Below are 20,985 nucleotides of genomic sequence, written 5' to 3'. Positions count from 1 at the left end.
TTCTTTTTGCCAGTTTTAAGAAAAGGTGTACAATCACTCAAAAACATCCACGGGAGACTCAAATGTGTAGGACAACTATTCCGATGTTCCTGGGAACTCCAGCGCCTTCAGGATCAAGCATCCTAGGGGAAAAGTTTCTGCTCCATCTACTGAAAATTAGATGTGAGCCAAAAATCTAGGTCACAGTAACTTCAGGCTTCAATAAGAAGTGATCAGTCTTCTGGAAGGGTTTTTGCTCTGAAAGTACTCCCGGCCCACAGGATGCTCAAGCTCAAGTGCCTTTCTTGTTAATCCCTCAACGTGCCCTAAGAGAACCAAAGATTTAGTACCAGTGTGTATGACAGAGGCTGCTGCCTTCATCAGGGTGAGGCCAGTATGAAAGTCTGAGAAAGATGCTACAGTTATGGTTAAATCTAGGGCAGATTGAGAGGCAGAAGCCCCAGCACACAGTCTGCTGTCATAGGAGAACAGGAACCAAAACTGCTTTTTTACTATGAACATTACTATAAAGGCTCTGCTGGGGGAATATGACTTTCTTATGCTTGGTGATGGGGACCTGATCTTTGGACTTTAATCCTACAAAGCCTCCTTCAAATCCTTGGCTGAAGTAGAGAGATTTCTCCCCGCTTCTCACATGCATTCAGGGCCTCCTCTCCCACCTCCCGAACAAGGACTTTGGCCAGCCCGGCCACAGCAATGACCACATTAGGGATACAGTCCCGCCCTTGGGTTCTTCCAAAGCTCTGATCTGGATCCTCTAGGATTCTGTCTGTGTTGATGGCCCAGGGTCCCCAAGGCATGTCTGGTGTCTCACAGAACACACTTGTATGCCCACCTAGGTCTATGGGTGCTGTGCTTGAAAGTTATTTTAATGCTTCCTTATTTAGCTATACAATATGAAGGGAGAAAGCCCACAAGTTGGAAAAGAAAGATGAGCTCCCTTGAGGGAAGAACACTGGGGTTATACAGACTAGAGGACCCTTTCCAGTTCTTCATTTTACCTGCTCTGTGTATGTCCTGCTCACCTATGGCCAACTCCAGTCTTTAGCTTTTGAGTATGCAAAGATGAAAACAAAGAAAATGAAAATCATATTTAAAAGAAAAAAAGGAGGAAAAAACAGAAAAGAAAAAGAAATATATCATAATCACATCTCCTTAGAGATGAACGAATTAGATTCAAACACAACTCTCTCCTTTTGTCCTGATCCTTTCCTAGCCAAGCACAACTTCCTCCTCTGAGTATTGCATCAGTTTCTTGTCTTGCTTGCTATGCAACCCTCCCCTGTACTATTTGGCTTAAAACTCTCTTCCTGTCCTTAGCTAATGAGAACAGGCTGGGGAAGTTTGGGTCTATGAGGTTCATATACATTAATTTGTTGTAGCATAGGGCATGAGATCTAAAGAGGTGACAATCACAGCATATTATAAACAATTTTATTATTAATAAAACACTCAAGGATAGAGTAAGACTAATTTATATTTGACAGCTTGGTTGATTGGTTGATTTTATTTTTAAATGTCTGTCTGATTTAGGTTCTATCCCTGAGCATTATGAGAAGGCAAAAATGTCCAAGCTTAAACAAAAAAATGGGGAAAAGAGATAACATGCATCAATTTATTCAGAATATATTTATGTTTGATTTCTAACATTATCATCACTTATTTTATATTTATTTTGTGTTCACTAAGCTAATAACACTATACCTTTCAACAGACCACACTACCACCTCCTACAAAAAATTATATGTATATGTGCCAGGGATTTAGCTCAGTGGCATCGTGCCTGCCTCACAAGCACATGGTCCTGAGCTCAATGCCTGGTACCAAATAAACACACAAACAATCATGTGTGTGTGTGTGTGTGTGTATATACACACACATGTATTAAGACAGTTAATCTTGACTTTCAACTTGCTTGGCTTGAAAACCATCTAGGAGTAAGTAAAGTACACACTTCTAGAGTGGGTCATGGGGTGTGACTTCGGGGGCTACGACTGGTCCCTGAAACCTTCACCTTGGAGCTCTGCTCTCTGCTCTCTGTTTCGCAGATGTTTGAGTTGAGCAGCTTCCCTCTGCCGTGTCCTTTGGCCATGATGTTTCTGATCTGGAGCCAGCCTACCATGGACTGAACCCTCTGAAACTATGGACCAAAGACAAACATTCTCTTTTAACCTGCATGTACCAGCCACTTTGGGCCAGCAATGAAAAGCTAATATATATATATATGCATATATATATATATATATATGTAAAATTTATGTATATATATGTGTGTAATTTATATGTATATATACATATGTATATCTATTTCTTAAATGTAAGTATCTCTTTTATTGTATAGTAATGAAATACATTCTGAGAATTATGTTATTAGGTGATCTTCTTGTTTTGCAAACATCACAGCATGTACTTACAACACCTACATGGTATAGGTCGATCACTCCATGTGGTCTCGAGGCAATCAAGAGATGTGGTAAACATGAGATATATAAGGATGCTGCTGGTATAACAAGGCACATTGTTTTATAGCAAATTTCTTACTAAGCAAAAGGAATGTACTGTAAGATAATAAGAGTATAGTGTAGTGGTCGCTTTGGCAGCATATATGCTACAACTGAAATGGTACAGAGAAGCTGGCATGACCCCTGTACAAGGATAACACACTCTCATGAGTGCTCTGTGTTTCAGAGAAAGTTTTTTGCACAATACTACTCTGTAGAAGAACTCAGCAAGAAAAAGGTCAGGAAAATAATTTCACTCAAAATAGCTTCAAAAAGGATTAAATGTCTAGGAATCAATATAACCAAGGAGGTAAGAGAACTCTGTAATCAAAATTACAGAATCTGAAGAAAGAAATTAAAAGTGATCTTAGAAAATGGGAGGACATTTGTTGCTCTCAGATTAATATTATTTAAATGGCTATATTACAAAATGTGAACTATAAATTTGATGATGCAATCCCTATTAAAATATGAACAACATTCTTCACAGAACCAGAAAGACCAATAATGAATTTCATCTGGAATCAGAAAATACCCAGGATACCCAAAGCAATCCTGAGCAAAAGAGAAAAAAAAAAAAAAAGCAATGCTGGAGGCCGCACTATACAGGGCTAAAGCTACACAATGAGCCATAGTAACAAAAACATCATGGTAATGGCAAAATACCAGCAACACAGACCGAGGAAATAGAATAGGAGACACAGAAACAAACCCAAACAACTATAGCCATCTCACTTTTGACAAAGTCAGAAACATATGCTAGAGAAAAGAGAATCTCTATCAAATGGTTCTGGGAAAAGTGGAGAGCAATGTACAGAAAATTGAAGTTAAATCCTCAGCTCTCATTCTGTATGAAAATCAAGTCAAAATTGATAGGAGACCAAGATATAAAACCAGAACTGCTGTAAGACAACATAGAGGAAGCCATAGGTGCAAGCAAAGACTTCTAAACAGGATTCTGAAAGCACAGGAAATAGTATAAAAAAATCAACAAATGACACTACATCAAATTAACGCTTTTGCATGGCAAAGGAAACAGCTAACAGAGTGAAAAAGCAACCCATTGAATAAAAATAAATCTTTGCTAGTTACTTGTCTGATGGAGGACTAACATCTATAATATTGAAAGAATTTAAAAAGATAACCCCCATAAAATAATGATCCCACAAAAAAAGTGGATGAAAGAACTGAATAGATACTTCTCAAGAGAAGAATTTCAACTGGGTGTGGTGGCACCGGCCTATAATTCTAGCCCTCTGGAAAGCTAAGCAGGAGGACCCAAGTTTGAGCCCAGTCAGGGAAGCTTAGCAATTTAGAGAGATGCTTTCTCAAAAGGAAAAATATAAAGGACTGATGATATCTCTTAATGTGAAGGTCCTGGGCTCAATCTCCAGTATGGAGGAGGAGGAGCAGGAAGGGGAGGAGGAGAAAGAAGAGAAGCAGGAGAGGAGGCAGGCAGGGGCAGGAGAAGCAGGAGAAAGAGAAGCAGCGAGGAGCAGGAGTCGGAGGCGGAGGGGCTGTTTTTGATGGCCAAAACATACATGAAAATTGTTTGACACATCCAGCCATAAGGGAAATGCAATTTAAAACTACACCGAGATTCATCTCATCCCAGTCAGAATGGCTATCATTAAGAATACAAAAAAGAGTGAAGGAAAGTGAAGATGCAGGGAAAAAGAAACACTCCTACATTGCACTGTCATTCTACCTCACCTCAGACCAGAGCAAGGAAAGCAACAAACCAGGGACTGAAACCCTGAAACCTGAGCCAAAAGAAACCTCTCCCCATTTAAGTTACTGGTGTCCCAGTGATGGGAAAGACGACAAATCCAGATACCCTTCCCTTTCTCACTCTTCACTTGCACTTCATCAAATTTCAGAACTCAAGTAAACATTCAAAACAGGAGTAAAAGTTTATTCTTCATACCATAGGTCTGGCACCAACATTGGGATTTGATTTTATTTTTTGTATTTTCCCCACACGTCATAGAATTTACGCATCTAAAGTTAAGATTGGAGGGTTTGACTGTGAAAGTTATTACAGAGTTCTGTTACAGAATGTGTTTTTTAATTGGAGTTTGAATATCACCATTATTTTTGTTGATTGATGTGATTACAACAGAGGAATTTAGATGACTTCAACCACAAGTTGAATTACAGAATCTGTATGATGAGTGTGCGGGGAGACGTCATCTAGTACATGTTTAAGTAGTCCATAAAAAATATTTTAGGGGGCCAGGGATTTAGCTCAGTGTTTCCACCACCTGCCTCACAGGTGCAAGGTCCCGAGTTTGATCCCTGGTGCAAAAAAAAAAAAAAATATATATATATATATATATATATATATATATATATATATATTTTAGTTCTACTTTCAAGGAGGTTACGTTTTGTTTGCTAAAAGAATCACATTGGGCTGGGGATTTAGCTCAGTGGTGCCCTGCCTGCCTTGAAAGTGCAAGGTCCTGAGTTTTATCCCCGGTATAGGGGGAAGAAAAAAAGAATCACATCATTTTTAACTCAAAGAAGTTGAACTGATGACTTAACCCAATTCCATCGCCATTCATTGAGACTGGATGAATTACTTGAGTTTTTGTTTCCTAGCTTTTCATGCAAAGGCACTGATGAAAATGATAGCACAGAGACTGGTGTATTATATGGAATATAATCAGAGTTGGGTGGAGTCTTTTCCAATGGTTTGAAAGAGTTGGGCTGAGCTATCACACAAGATCTGTGTGAGGTCCTTTGCAACAATGAACAGGCTAGAGTAATATAGAACATTTAAGGCCATCATCTTCAAGATTCGCTACAGAAATAGCAGAGAAAAGCCTGCACTACAAAATTCTCCAACCCCTAAAAGCATGTAATCTGTGAATCAGCTTTGAATGGTGATTTTAAAACAAACGATGATTTTAAAAACAAAGGAACACTGCATGTGCCCTTCATGCCTTCCAACATGGTACCTGCTTGAACACTTGGCCTGCTCACGCCAGTGTATATGGCTGAGTGGTGGCACCCAAAAGTATATGCCCTCATCCTGATCCTCAGAATCTGTGAACATTATATGGCAAAAGAGTGAGTATTATTTATAAGGCAAAAGGTGTGACTGAGTTACAGATCCTGTATCACATAGCTGGGCATATCTGTAGACAAGAATTTCGGGTCAGATATGCAGGAGAGATACACCTAAGAGGAGTAGGTAATGTGAAGATAGAGGGAGGGAGGGAGGGAGAGAGACAGAGGAGAGAGAGGGAGAGAGAGGGAGAGAGAGAGAGAGAGGGAGAGAGAGAGAGAGAAAGAGAGAGAGACCAGGAAACATCTTCAGTGTCCAGATGCTAAAAGGGGCAAGGAGGGTCTTTGTTCCCAGAGCTCTTGGAGATGGTGACCCTACTGATCTTTTGACTTTGTGCTTCTAGTCTCTAGAGTGTTGAGAAATAAATATCTGTGGTTTAGTGTCTGGCAATTGGTTGCAGCAGCTGCTGACAGAATGCCTCTATCTCATTCCTCCAAAAGGTTTCTGTTAAAGCTAACCCACTGTGCAACATACTAGTGGCTGATACCTTAGAATTAAAGAAAACTAACCACAAATCATAAATCTAATTATAAATGATAGACTTTAAGAGGATTCCGTCAAGAATTTATTTCCATAAAGGGAAGCAGCAGTGTAAGTTTTCATAGTTATCACATGTGGCTGAGAAAGCCCTCGCTATTTGCAGTATGTGTCTCAATGTGGGGTGAGGATACTTTAACATCTTCAGATAAACAGTTCATTTAATCATCTGTTGATGCAAACAATGATCAAAGCATTGTGCTATCCCTGCTAATGTCACAGAAACAGTCCTAAGAGTGGTCCTTATGATATTTGGAAACAAAACTCCCACTATAATTTTGAGTGAAAATTGAAAATGTAGAGGTTCAGGTTCAAAAATGATTGATAATATCAAAACATCAGAGAAATAAATCAAGTACAGGGCCTTTCTGAGCATGAGACCCTATGCAACTCCACAGGTCAAACACCCACCTGCCAAACCAGCCCAGCTTCGAAGTGGTATCCAGTTCATGTTTTTTTTCAAGGATAGGGTATATTTCTGTGAAACCCTTCAGAAGTTGCACCTCTTAAACAAGAGGATCGAACAAGCTTGCTATGCCTCAGAGTGGCCAAGACTCCGAGACAGAATAGTACGGCAGGCGGTGAAGACACAAAAAGACACAAAGCCTCTGAAAGCAAAATGAGGTACAAAGAGCTACAGCACCTCTCCCAAAACAACTAGAGAGCATGTCAGGAAATAAATGAAAGCAGAAGTAGACCTATGGTGAGTGTCAGAGAGCACCAAGACCTTGTTATCAGCAGTCTTAATAATGGCTCTCATTCAACTTGAGCAAGCAGATTTACTGGCAAACTAAATACAGGGTAGGTAGACATTAGCTACAATAGTAATAATATATATTAACATGTACATGCTAATATATACAGATATATAGCAACATTCATATATATGCATTTTTCCACCTCTTTCCCACTGCCTTTAACCTAAAAACATTGCAGCACTGTCATGTGTTATGTAATGTAATGTCAGTATATAGCATGTACGTTAGTATTAGCATATAGTAATATATAATGCTATCTTGTATATATGTAATATTACATATAATGCGTAATGTTTAATATATAAATGTGTGACAGCTCATGTACATCTGTTATACAAATGAGGGACCTGATAGAACCTGAAGGAAGCATTCAAATGAATAGATTTTAACCTGGCTCAAAAGCACGGGGACCAGTTAAGGGCGTAGATGAAGAGTAGAGCAATTGCCTAGCATGGGCAGGGCCCTGGGTTGAATTCCAAGTCCTACAAAAAAAAAAAAAATAAAGCAAAAGAAAAGAACAATGAGAGAAATACATACCCAAAACTCAAGAGAAGTTGGGAACTTGAGAAGCAGATTTCAGGATAAATCTGAATAGAAACTTTTCTGTCACATCTGACTAAATGTTTTTAAGACTATTTTAATTAGATGCAATTGAATCTATTATAATATAATAGCATTTTGAGGTTTGTATCAAGTTAAACTTGCAGTAATTTTCTAGCAAAATGAATGTGCTTTATGTCATCACATGGTATAATTCAGTCATACTCAACTAAACTTATGTTGAAATAATCTTTACTAATTTTATTGGTACCGTTTAAACATACATAACCACCACATTCATCAAGAGGAGGGAGTCTGTGCCTGCACTGATAAATATTGACTCCTCTATTTCACCCGATCCCCTCTGCCCAATCCCCTCCCTCCCTTCAGTACCCCCACCCTCTTTCTTTACAAGAGCTTTGTCTCCATTTTTCCCTTCTTTTCTCATTTTTTCTTTCTCCCTTCCTTTTCCCCATCCCCCTTCTCACAGTTTCCCTTTCCTTCTGAACAGTTTCTCCCTATTTCATGCGACCTATTATACATTTTGGTCCTTATTTAACCTTTGAGTTTCTCACACCAGAGAGACAGTGTGATATTTGCACATGTGTGTCTGATTTATTTCACTTAAGAGTACAGTCTCAAGTTGCATCCATGTTGCTATAAATGTCTCGAGTTTATCTTCCTTCATGGCTGAGTAGTGCTCCACTGTACTAAAAACTCACATCGTTTTAGCCATCATTCCTTGATGGCCACTTGGGCTGTTTCCAAGATTTAGCCATTACAAACTGTATCACTGCAATATGGGAGTGCATATGACACTGTGGTATGCTATTTTTAATTTGGGGGGGAAGGTACCCAGCAGGGAAACAGCTGGATCAAATGGGACCTCTAATCCTAATTTTTTGAGGAATCTGCACACTGATTTCCACAACCCTTCACCAACCTTATCCCCAAAAGCAGGAAAGAAAAAAACTCAAATTCATGTAATTAGAAATGAAAAGGAAAAAAAAAAAAGAAATGAAAAGGGTAAAATCACATAGATTCTGGGGAAATCTAGATGATCATCAATACCTCCTTCAAGAAACTATACTGTAATAAGATGGAAAACACAGAAGAAATGGACAGATTCCTAGATACATATGAATTACCAAAGCTGAACCAACCAAAACTCTGAACAACCCAATATCAGCCAATGAAATAAAAAATGTGATTAAAAACTTACCAATAAAGAAAATCCCGGGTCCTGACAGATTTACTGCTGATTCTACAAAATATTTAGGGAAGATCTACTGCCAATTCGCTTCAGACTCTTCAATGAAATAGAAAAGGAAGCAAATACTCCCAAAATCATTCCTGGAAGCAAATATTACCCTGATACCAAAACCAGAGAAAGACCCAACCAAAAAAGAAAACTACAGGCCAATCTCCCTAATGGACATAGATGCAAAAATCCTCAACCAAACTTTTGAAATCATCTTCAAAAAGCAGTGAATTAAAAAATAATGGATAGAAAAAAATAATAAAGAATGGGCACAGAGAGCAATGTAGACTGCTGTTATCTATTAGACCTTCAAAATCCAGCATTCTAAAATAAACTCCAGAAAACAAGACCCATTTACCATTATTGTCATTATGATCCAAAGTATATTTACCTCTTCACATTGTAGATATCTTCTCAAGGACAGAATGAAGAGTCAGACATGAACCTCACCTCAGGGAGCTTACTCTTCAAAAACAAAAACAAAAGACATATCTCTAAAAGAAAAGCAATAAATTCTATGGAGCCTAAAACTCAGAAGTTGGAAGAAATAACTTCCATACTCCCCAAAATTGTTAATTTCTTTATTCCACCCTGAGAATTATTAGTTGCTATATTCTTCTGTCTGCTACCCTACTGATAAATCATCCTAACAAATTTCGTGGTGTATCAGGGCCCCGTTACATATTCAATAATTGAAGTCCTTTTACTTCTGTTTCTCTCCGAGGAAACTGCTAGCTTACTAATAATTAACACTGAAGGAACCCTCTTTTAATTCCCTGCATGAATTGTCTCATTTAGAACTCACGAACACAGAGAAGGGAGGTATTTTATCATTGACACTACAGAGTTGCATACACTGAGACCCAGGGAGTTTAAGAATTTCCCCTAGAGACAGGCGAGAGGAGGGAAGAGTCAGGAGTCAGTGTTTGAGCACAGCTGAGACTCCTGTCTGCACACTGCCTCTGGCTGAGGACAGCAGCTGCCCTCCCCATAGTGAAGTAAGGTAATACACACAGGCGTCAGAGAGGGAAACACTGCTTAGACCTGTGCCCGGCACACAGTGAATCCCACATGAGTGTTAGAGCTTGCATTCTGGATGCAGCTTCTTTCAGGGCTTCCTGATCCTCCCCACCTACAATTTAAGCCATTGGACCCCTGTGGCAGCTAGGCCAGAAAAGAAACTGCTTATTTAATCCAAGCTGAAAACAGCCTCTCCCATCTTGTAGAAAAACATAAATAGGATTACTTCTGGATAACACTTGAAACACCTCTGGTCTGAAAGACCCTGGAGTTCTTACTGTCTAATCATGTTATTTCCAACATCATCTGGATTACGCTTTATATTATATGTACATACACATATATAATCTTGTTAAAATGAAGTTACATAAAAAATGCTGCCAAAATGTAAATAATCAAATCACACACACACACACACACACACACACACACACACACACACACTCTAGATTCCCACCACAGTACATCCATTTATATCAAATAAGAGTTAGAAAAAGAGGAGTAGAATACATGGAGTCTGATATGCTGAAGGACTTTTTCAAAAAGTGGAATGCAGCTCAAATTTCACCTAGAAACCGTTGGTCTGGATTTATACATAAAAGAACTGAATGCTTGTGCAATTAAAACCATTCAAAAATTATACAAAGTAAAGTAATATATAATATAGTCAGCAAATCCATAGGTCAAAAATCCTTTCTCTTTTCATTCCATTGGTGTTCCTAAGGTAGGGGTCACAAATATCTCAAATACTATCCTGAATATTTTCACATAAATATATGTTGTCATTGAGCTTTCCCATATTTGTCTTCATTTTTTTGTATCTTTTATGTTGATGTTTTGGCAGTTTTGCTTTTGTTTACCATCACCTTTATTTCTTTAAATATTTCAAAGTCATCTCCTCAAAGGTACCTCATCTCTGGACTCCACATCTAAAGCAAACCAACATACACACACACACACACACACACACACACACACACACTAAGATGCTGACAAATGAGTCCAGATCCACAAAAACACTCAATAGCAAAACAGGTACACTTAAATACAAATGTTTTTTCATTCTAGTTTAATCAATGTTCTGCCCACTGAACCATGCCAGAGCACCAGGACATCCAATAGTTTCTGTTCAGCAATTGCCAAATGTTTAACTACCAGTAGAAATAGCTTTGTGTTGAACCTATGAATGATCCCCAGGTCAAAGCAAACCCGCTTCTGAGCACCACGCTATTATCTCATCTATTGTTCTTGATTTCTATGCTGCAGCCAGCAAACACAAACAAGCCTTTCTTGGTGGGGTTATTATCTCTCTATCACAGCCATAGCTATCTCAGCAAGAACAGCAACCCTGACTAAAGCAAGTCTGTGTTACCACTCTGGAAAGAAGGATTAAATGTGGGCAACCCAGTGCCAACATCTCGTGCCAGTTGGACACATGGCAGGGCATCATGGGACTTCTCAACAAAGCCATGTTTGGTTACCTCCTGACACATGGAGTTAGATGTTACTCACTGGATATGTTCTACATTTTACCACTGTTCTTGGTTTCCTCTACCTAGAGGAATTTTCTCTGATGAACTCAGCTTTTAGCAATCTCTACTTCCAAACCATTAGTTTCTAACAAGGTTTAATCACTGACAGTGATGTACAAGTTAAAAACATCTTTACATACACTTGATGTTTGCATATATGCCTTATATCAGTAAGTATTCTATTCTCTTGACAACATGCAAATGAATGTATTTCAGGCAGAAAATTAGCTTGATATTTATAAAACTTTTGAACCAGAAAAGCCTCAATTCCAAAATTTATCTTACAGCATAGAAAACTGAGGCCTAGGCAGAGAGATTCTCTCAGGTCACTTGAACCAAGATAACACCTAAAACTGAAACTGAGGTCCCTGGGCTCTCTGTTGAAATTCATCATCTTCCACAATGTGATGCTCTTTACTACTTTATCATCATGAAATAGTCAGTAGCCCCAAATCATCAAAAGACATCAACAAATTATTTATTCTAATTACTGGCTATGTGTTTTCTTTAAGTGATTCATAGAAATTTTAAAAAGTATTCTAATTGCTCTTGGAAAAGTTACCTATTTTTAACCACAAAACAAGTAAGCAAGAAATTCCTTAAGACAGCCTAAATATAAGTGTTTATTGTGTTCATAAACAGAATTGCTTGTATAGATCACAGTACCCAGAACCCTGTAGGAAGGATTTGATTTTTTGAAAATTAATCAGAAATAGTCACGACTTTCATTGACTGTTGATCATCGGGATATCAGAATAATAAATACATGAAAAATCTTTTCATCCTATAGTTACTCATAATGCCAAAAAAATAAGATTAGAATTAACTACCTAGGTAGAGTATTAGTCAGTATCCTGGGAAGTACAGCTGAACATAATGGTTCTCAATCTTAGGTGCAGATTGGAAATATCAGAGGAAATTTTCTTAAATTTCAATAGCTAATGCATAGTTAGGATAGTTATTTTTCTTTTTAAATTCATGGGATTAGGACCAATAATCTATATTTCTCAAACTCTCCAAGAAAAGTCATTCCACACCCAAGTCTGAGAATCACTGGCATAGTCACAAACTTTATATTCCTCATATGTGGCACTGAAATCCTGCATCTGTCCCTTATTTTATAAACTTGGGCATATGTCTTTATTACTTTGCATCTCAATTTGTTATTTAACAAAATAATGAGGAGGAGGAGGAGGAGGAGGACGATGATGACAATGGTGATGGTAATTCCTGTCTTAGAGTGTCATTATATGGACTGGTAGTAGTATAGGTTAAACTCTTGTACAGTGCTTAACAAAAGGCTAACAGTCACTTTATATTAAATATTAATTCATGGAGAAGTCTGTTTTCTTTCAGGTTGAATAGCTTGTATCAGACAAAACCTCTTGCAGTAATGATTTATAAACTCTAGAAAACACATAGGAAACCCATGTCAGTAGGCACTGTAGTGCAGTTCAAGGCAGGCAACAACTGAAGAAGGTACAATTGCTTGTGTGAAGGCAAGCACATGACATGAGAGCCATAGTTCATTGGCTTTCCTGCTGATACTGTCAAGATTACTGCAGTACAAAGAGAAAATAGACATCAAAGAGCAAGCATTATCCTATTGGGAAAAGGACACAAAGTTTGCCATTCAGACAAAATTTCTAGCAAGAATTTTTTTTTAAAATTCAGAAGTGGGGAGACACAGTATCTGTTAATGTGTATATAGATTTTCCTGGAATTTGTTGTTTTAAACTAAACTGCATATGTTATAGTGGGAGTTAAAAGAACTCAGGAAAAAGCAGCACCCAAAAGTGTAAAGAACTGAAAAGTATCTCAACTGCTACCTAGTGGTAGGAGAATCTCTAGTTCAATTGTGTCTAGGGTAGAAGGGCTGGATAAATACATTTTTTTCTTTAAAAAAAAAATACATTTTTTTCTTTAAAACTTTAGAAGGTCTTCACTTCAGGAGTAAGAAACACATATCATGAGGTTATGGCAAAGGACTAAGGGAATTCTAAAATAGAAACTCACTCAAAAGCCTAAAACTAAGCCTACAAAAGATCAAGGGACTATGTTAGTAACATCGTAGTCTTCCAAAACAAAACATAACACTCTTTCAAAGAAGATATCTTAATCCAGATGGTTTATCCACCAATGTTCGGCATTAATCAAAAATTACAGGACATAGAAAAACTGAATAAAGATATGATCATAACTAACCAAAAAATAGTCTCTATAACAGAACCAAAGGAGATTAGAGGCTGAAATTGTCAGGCAAAGACTCTAAAATTTCTGAAACAGAATTTAAAGAATAAAGGAGACAAAATTGATGAACAGACACAAAATCTGAACTCAGACATAGGAATCAATAAGAAAAAAGAGTCAACTGGAAATTGTGTAACTGAAAATATCATAAACAAAAAGTTCATTAAATGATCTCAACTGCAGACTAGAGCTATAAAAGAACTAATCAATAAATTTAAAGATAGTGATAAAGAAAATAAATAATTAAGAAACCATGACCGAATATATGACTTGTCACGCAATCCTTTCTGATATAACAAATGTGCAACTGAGGTCAGAGGAGGTAAAAATGAAAAAGAAATAATGCTTGACGGAGCAGTACCCTGGCTAAAACACTCCCCAAAACGATGAAAATATAAAGAATTGCAAACCTCAGGCAAGACCAACTCAGATGGCCATATCTACAAACCTGATGGTCAAACTGGTTAAAAACAATCATTAAAAAGAAAAATATTAAAATGACCCCCAGGAAAAATGGCATTTTACATCGTGGAGAACAGCAATAGGAGGGATGCCTCGGCCAGGTGCCGTGGTGCACGTCTATAATCGTAGCACTTGAGAGGCTGAGGCAGGAAGATTTCAAATTCATGACCAGTCTGGGCTACGTAAAGGCTAACTCCTCATGAGAAAAAAAGAAAGAAGACAGAAGGTAAAAGAATTGTATCTTTAAAATGCTACACGAGGGCCGGGATTTAGTTCAGTGGTTCTGCCGCCTGCTTCGCAAGCACAAGGACCTGAGTTTGATCCCCAGCACCAAAAAAAAGAGAAAAAGAAAAAAAGTGCTACATGAAAAATCTCTTAACTTTTAATTTTGTCAAAAAAAGAATGCAAATTAAAGCCATTTTTAGACAAAAGCTGACAGAATTTATTGCAAACAAATTTCACATAAGAAATGCTAAACGAAGTTCTTCACGCTAGAGGAAATGACACCAGATGGAAACCCTGATCTACAAGAAGGGAAACAAAGCAGAAGAAATGGTAAGCATTCGAGACCACAGGCTAGTCCATCTGTGGGTCAGTTGGTTAGCTAAATACATAACACTGGAATCTCAGCCCATGAGAGGCCCGTACTAAAAGGATACCCAGGAAGGAAAGCTGAGAGGTTACAGCTTCAAGAGCCCTGTTTCATTTTCAGGCAGGGCACAGGCTCATTGGATAAAGCAAAAGGCACAATCATTCCCTGTCCATAAATTTTACTTCTGTGTGCTTTCCTTTAATCAAGCTGCAGTAAAATTTGCCTACTTTATATGTGTTTGACAGCATAACATTAGTATTCACCTGGTCCTAGAAATCAAAAAGGCTTTCATATATTCATGAGCAATTAAAGACATTAATGATAAAGAGAATAAAAATAAATATATCTCCCACGTTTTTATAGCACTTTTGTTTTCACACTTCTTTCTCTTCCCTCTTTCCCTCTTCTCCACCCTCAGAAAAGGTGAGAGAGGGAGGAAGCCATCAAAAAAGACACTGTGCTCCACTAACCTGGTTCAGGTGCGTAAAGTCACCGGAAAGACCTGGAAATGTATAAATACAAACGTTCTGATGACTTGGGAAGAAGGGACAGCGTGTGGGAGCACCAGGCCACACTCAATCCTTTGCTCACTTCACTTCCCATTCAGAAACCTTCTCCTTCCTCTGCCCCCTCTTCATGGATCACCCCACTGCCATTATCATTGTCTTTCTCACTTGCTAGCCAAAGCCTTCACATATAATTTTTTAAAATTCTTCTCTAACTCCCTACCTTGTCTTCTTTCAATACAATTTTTATCTACATAAAACAGTTCATATCTACTCTGGTCAAGAAAAAAGGAACTATAAAACCTCCTGGGAATAATTTATAATTGAAAATAATTTGCTGCTCCAAATAATCTTTGCCCTGTCGTTTACAGAGCATCACTCCTGAGTCCTCTGCTTATTCCCTGCCAACCCCAACATGTCCCGTGCTCACACTCACATTGTGTTAAAAACAGAACCAAATGGAAATAGCCATTCTTTCAGGAGAATGCAATGGCTGTCTCAACAAACCACAAGCTACAAATACAGTAGGAGAGTAAGGAAAGCCTTTTAGATTTTTATTTCTGGAAAACCATTTGAGTCAGGGTAGAAAGAAAGAAAGAGAGAGGGCAGGGGAGAAGAGGAAAGAAAACTAGGAAGGAAAGAAGGGAGGAAGGGAGGGAAGGAGAACAAGACGGGGAGAGGGAGAAAGAATTCATTTTTTCATCTAGCATTCCCTGTTAAAATTATCTCAGATGGTACATGTAGAGGAAGCCACCAACATAACATCTTGTTAAGCTTAAGGGCGTTGACCAAATTCTACAGGGCCGTCCGATCCATTACAACTTCCATGCAAATATCCTCCCTTGCCCCTATCCTAGATAAGTGGCCCAGTTAAATTCTCCATAAATATTTTAGCCACAGACCACCACCTCAGAATCTTAGGATCATTCTCTGATTCTCTCTAGTGTCAATATGTTCTACTAAGTTTCATAATTCCCTAGAGTTTGAACTTATCTAAAAGTGGCTTCATTGTTAATTGCTGATACTATCAGAGATTGACTTCCCATTATTAAAAAATCAAGACAGACAAATGATGAAAGTAAGTAATTAAAGTTGATTCTATAAGATGTTACACACACACAGAGTAGACATTTAATAAACATTTGATGAATGGATAAATGAACTAATGAGTATGTTAATGAGGAACTATCTCTAGGCTTTAAGGTAAAGAAATGGCACTTTGAAGAGCACACTTCTGTTTACCCTGAGCATTTTCATTGATTTTAATAATGTCATGCTCTGATTTCTCTTCAGATAGCATAAATCTTTCGCCTTTTACTACTTTAATAGTGTCACTCTGCTTTTGCTTTATAATTACAAATATATTTCATTGAACTATGCGTCAGAAACCTACTCTTCTCCACATTTGTTTAATTAGCCTATGTACTAGTCAATGTATTAGTCAGTGCTTACTAGAGTCAGGTGTAGAAGAGTGCAAACATCTTCACACTGATACCCACAGACCCAGTCAAGGGCTTGGAACCTGCAGCAGTGTCCCCTGCAAGTCTGCATCTGGGATCTGCACCACAAAAGTCCAGGGGCCAATGGTAGAAGCTAGAAAGTCTGTGCTGGCAGGAGCAGAATCTGAGCCAGAAGGCCGAGAGATCTGCACTCAAAGCCAGGAGACAACGTCCAAGATAAAGACGAGGATTAATGCTCCCCCAAAGGAAGACAGCAGCCACAGCTCCTGTGAAGAAAGGCAGCTTCTCCAGGAAAATCAGCAGCATGCAGTCTTCCCCACCCGTTCTCCTTTTATGCCATCTGGGCAACAACCCTCAGTGACTCTTCCATGCCCAGAACCATGCTGTCTCGGTTCAGCTAGGTGTCCCCACTCAAGTTGACCATTAATGAACCCACCACATCCTAGTTGGGCAGAATTTAACTTTCCAAAAACTGAGTCTTTAGTGCAAATCAAAATTGCACATTTGTGTGCATCCATAGAGAAGAGATCTTGGACAGAGCTTAGGCCTTGAACCCAGCCTTCAGTCTCGTGTCCCGAAGCCCATGGCTTGGGCCCCGTGCTGAGGGCCTGATGCTCCTTTCTGACCATCTTTGACCACAGTTGCTAATCCTTTTTCCCCAGGAATTGTAGCCTCTGGGGCCTTCACACCTTCCCTCTGGGTTTCTGGTCCCTGTTGCCTGCCTTACCTACTGGTCCCATTGTGCTCATGGACTCCTTTGTGATCAGCTCACTTCTGCTTCTCTGAGCCAGACATCCAGATCTGGTCTCCATCCCATTGTGTTTTTTTGCAGTTCCTAGTGTGGGTTCCTAGTGTGTAATGAGAGGATAACCAGGACAAAGTCACACCCTTTCTGTGTCAGCTCCCAAACTGGACTGCAGCTTAGGTACAACACAATGGTACCGCCTTCAGCCCCATCCTAGCCTTCACTGCAGTTTCTCAGTCTTCCTGAGCTTTGCTTCCTGACTTTGCCAAAAGAGCGAGCTGTTTATTTGGGTGTTCCTTGCCTCCTTCGGCTAGCTTTCCTTCCTTATTGTAACTTCACCTCCCTTCCTCGTCCAATGCTTCTTTGAACTGTTACAGTAGTGAAAATGAACAAAGAAATCAAAAGCAAAAAATAATGTTTTATCTTAGCTTGAAACACCCCACATTATGAACTGCAGGAGAAATACTGACCAGGAGCAATTTAACAGGAATCTCAGATGTTTAAAAAAAAAAAAGTGATAGTGCTTATGCTGAATAGAGGGACAATGAAATACTCTCAGACTTCAATATATGTGAAGACAAGATGGCTGCCGACATCCCTGAGGCACTGCATGTTGGAGACAGTTAGAAAATTTCCCCCACCGGTGGATGATCCCCAAAAAGTATTGGCTAACTGCACAAGTGCAACGACCCAAATTCGATCCCCCGTACCAAAAAAAAAAAAAAAAAAAAGGATTGGCTAAGAGTTTAATGCCCCACAAATTGATCTAATCGTAGCAAACCCAGCCCATGCTACCACCCTAAGCTAAATACTTCCTAACTACTATTTTAACAATAGTGGGATATATGGAAACCCAGAAGCCAATTTAATGATATTCTCAAGTACAATAAAAGTCATAAAATATGCAGCGTCTGTGAAAGGGGAACAGGATTCTTGACCCCCCCCCCCTGGACATTCTGACTCTTTATTGCTTCTTTTGAGTCAGTTTTGGAAAAGGCAGCACTTCATATTTGGTACTGAAGGGATGGTGACTTGTTGATTTCAAATATTCATCGTTCTGTACACATATCATTATGCATTGGTTCAAATCCATAAGAAATACAGCTTCAAAAGTGAGCCCTAACGTAAACTCCGGACTTTGGGTGATAAGGATGTGTCCGTGTAGGCGAGTCAGTCCTCACCTGGGCAGGGCTGTGGTGGAGCATGTGACAGCAGGAGAGACGGCTTGCATGGAGAAGAGGGACAGGGAAATCTTCACACCTTCCTCTGGACTAACGGTGAACCTAAACCTTCTCTTTAAAAGAGTCTTTAAAACAATTTTTTTTCCATTTTTCTTATTTTGATCATCTCACTGAATAAAAAGACAAGGCTGCAGAATAGCACATAAGCAGCAGCTACACAGGGACAAACACACACGTGCTGTGGGTTTCCACAGGTGTCCGCCTGAGCATTTCCAGATGCCAAAGGTGGTAGATGGCAGGCTAATCAGAACACACTCTATTCCACCTTTTTACACTGGGGTATTTTTCCCTAAAACTAGGAAAAGCTCTTCATCTGTGAGAAGTGGAGGTTGGAGGAGTATTGTAAAAATCTTAGGTAACTAACTTCAAATATTTTGTTTTATAGTTTTCCCAACTGCTTTTGCCATTTCCCCCTATTTAGGTAGAGCAGACAGAAGACGCTAACAACCTCCATCCAGATTCTGAAAAATAGTTTACTCTCCAAACTGATGTGAGAACATCAGAAGAAAATTCTTGTTTTATAAATCAGAAGTTACATGAAAAATGAAAGCTCTCGAAAAAACATTACTTAGCCCTATTTCACGTTTGGAATCACAATGTGTGTCCAGTGGTCCACATGCAGTTAGTGCTAAGGGAAAGTCACTTCATGGGGTCTGGTCCAGACTCTGAAAGGTCTCATGACTAATGTGGCTCATCCTACACCACCAACAGAAATATACAACTCAAAATCCATCCTTAAAATTTCAACGCATTGATTATGAAGAGTCAGATGAAAAACAAATACTTACAAAGCCTTCCCCAGAAAATGCATCAATTATGAAAGCAGGAAAAAGCCTAATAGTAAACACGATTAATGAGAATAAAGAAATATGCATTTTATATAGAATTTATCATTTCATTACATAAACAATCATTATCATTTTTCATTGTTTAGATGATCAGTTTTTATACTCTAATACATTACCACCTGTCTTATTTTTCCTGTGACATTTTTTTCTGCAAGGCAACTTATTCTGAAAATGTTTCAAATTCATACTATTTATTCCATTTATATGAGTTTATGAAGATATTCATCTTTCTGCTCCAAGGAATATAAAAGAGAAGAAAAGTCTAAAAAGAAGACACCTGAAAGAAAAAAAAGGAACTCAAAGAAACCAAAAGAAAAAAATCAAATATTAATACTGCTATCATTTAAATATTAAGTGTCCCCAAAAGTACATGTGGTAGACCCTTGGTCCTTGGTATAGTATGACGTGGGCCCTACTGGGAGTCTGATTGCTGAGCGAATGCTGTCCCTGCCGAAGGGGATTGTGGAACCGCAGCCACATCCTCCCTCTCTCTCTCTCTTCCTGGCCATGAGGTGAGTTGGTTTTGTGACCCACAGGGTCTTGTGCCAATCCAAGCCCAAAGCAGGATGATGAACTGATCATGGACCAAAACTCCGAGCCAAAAATAAACTTTTTCTCTTTGTCAGTTGATTATTTCAGGTATTTGTTACTATGATGGAGAACTGACCAACATAAATCTTTTACAAAGTTGAACAAACTAAAATATTGAGTTGGCAAAAAGTGCTCAGTAGAAATTATTCTCAAATTTCCCCATGCAAAGGGCTTTCATGTGTTACCAAAATTTGTTTAGGGTCAAAGAGATACATAGAATACTCTAAAAATGCTGGGAATCTTTGTACTTCGATTATGATAGTGATTTTATAGATGTATTTATTCAATTATCAATACTCAGTAAATTGCACACTTTATTACAGTGCAATAAAATGCAGTCCATTAAATTATACCTCAATAAATTTAATTATAAAAAAGGAAAACCTTTCTTTATGGTGCTTAAATGAATTAATTGTACTGGAAAGAAATGAGCTGTGAATGATCATAAATATTCACATTTCATAACAGCTATTGCTTTAAATGGACTCCTTTTCTTTCTTTTTTTTTTTTTTTGTACGAGGGATCAAACTCGGGTCCTTGTGCTTGCGCAGCAGGTGGCGAAACCACTGAGCTAAATCCCCAGCCCCAACTTTAAATGTACTCTTACACTCCAATATCTCTTACTGAGAAGTTTTTAAAAATTGTGATATATAATAAATGAGATGTATCACAGGCGTTACATTCAGTTAGAATCACAAGGAAAAGCAGATGTTATAGATTTGTTTTGTTTGTTTTGTTTTGTGTTACTTCACCTAAAACTTGGCATTCTACCTTTTAAGGCAGAGAAACATGACATGTCTTATATTTTATGGTAGAATATAGATAGACTCTACACATTGTAAAATGGGACTCTAAAATGCAGTAATTTTTAAGAACTGAGAAGGATCTAAGAATTCACTCTACTTTCAAGTGAACAAGGTGGCCTGCCAAAGTTTCATGACTGCTGGTAGAAGACACCGGATACCTGGTCACAGAGAAGCCATAGTTTGTGGGTCACAGCGACAGCATTAGACAAAGCATCAACACTTTTTATGCCAGTTCTCCAGGCCGCCTTTCTTGTAAAATGAT

The 20,985-nt window shown here is 38.5% G+C and overlaps 1 long non-coding RNA gene and 1 pseudogene across 4 annotated transcripts in view; one reads left to right on the top strand and one right to left on the bottom strand.

Annotated features, from left to right (window-relative positions):
- LOC101703710 (uncharacterized) overlaps nt 1-20,985 on the bottom strand; it is a 119,599-nt gene that overhangs the window by 50,073 nt on the left and 48,541 nt on the right. The window lies entirely within an intron of this gene.
- On the top strand, nt 2,585-2,685 carry LOC147824476 (U6 spliceosomal RNA; annotated as a pseudogene).

This window comes from Heterocephalus glaber, unplaced genomic scaffold (assembly GCF_053883595.1).
Source record: "Heterocephalus glaber isolate CG9 unplaced genomic scaffold, H.glaber_assembly_v1.0 deba00001538, whole genome shotgun sequence".
Taxonomy (NCBI): domain Eukaryota; kingdom Metazoa; phylum Chordata; class Mammalia; order Rodentia; family Bathyergidae; genus Heterocephalus; species Heterocephalus glaber.
The sequence above is the reverse complement of the archived record's forward strand: the minus strand, read 5'-3'. Positions and strand labels throughout refer to the sequence as shown.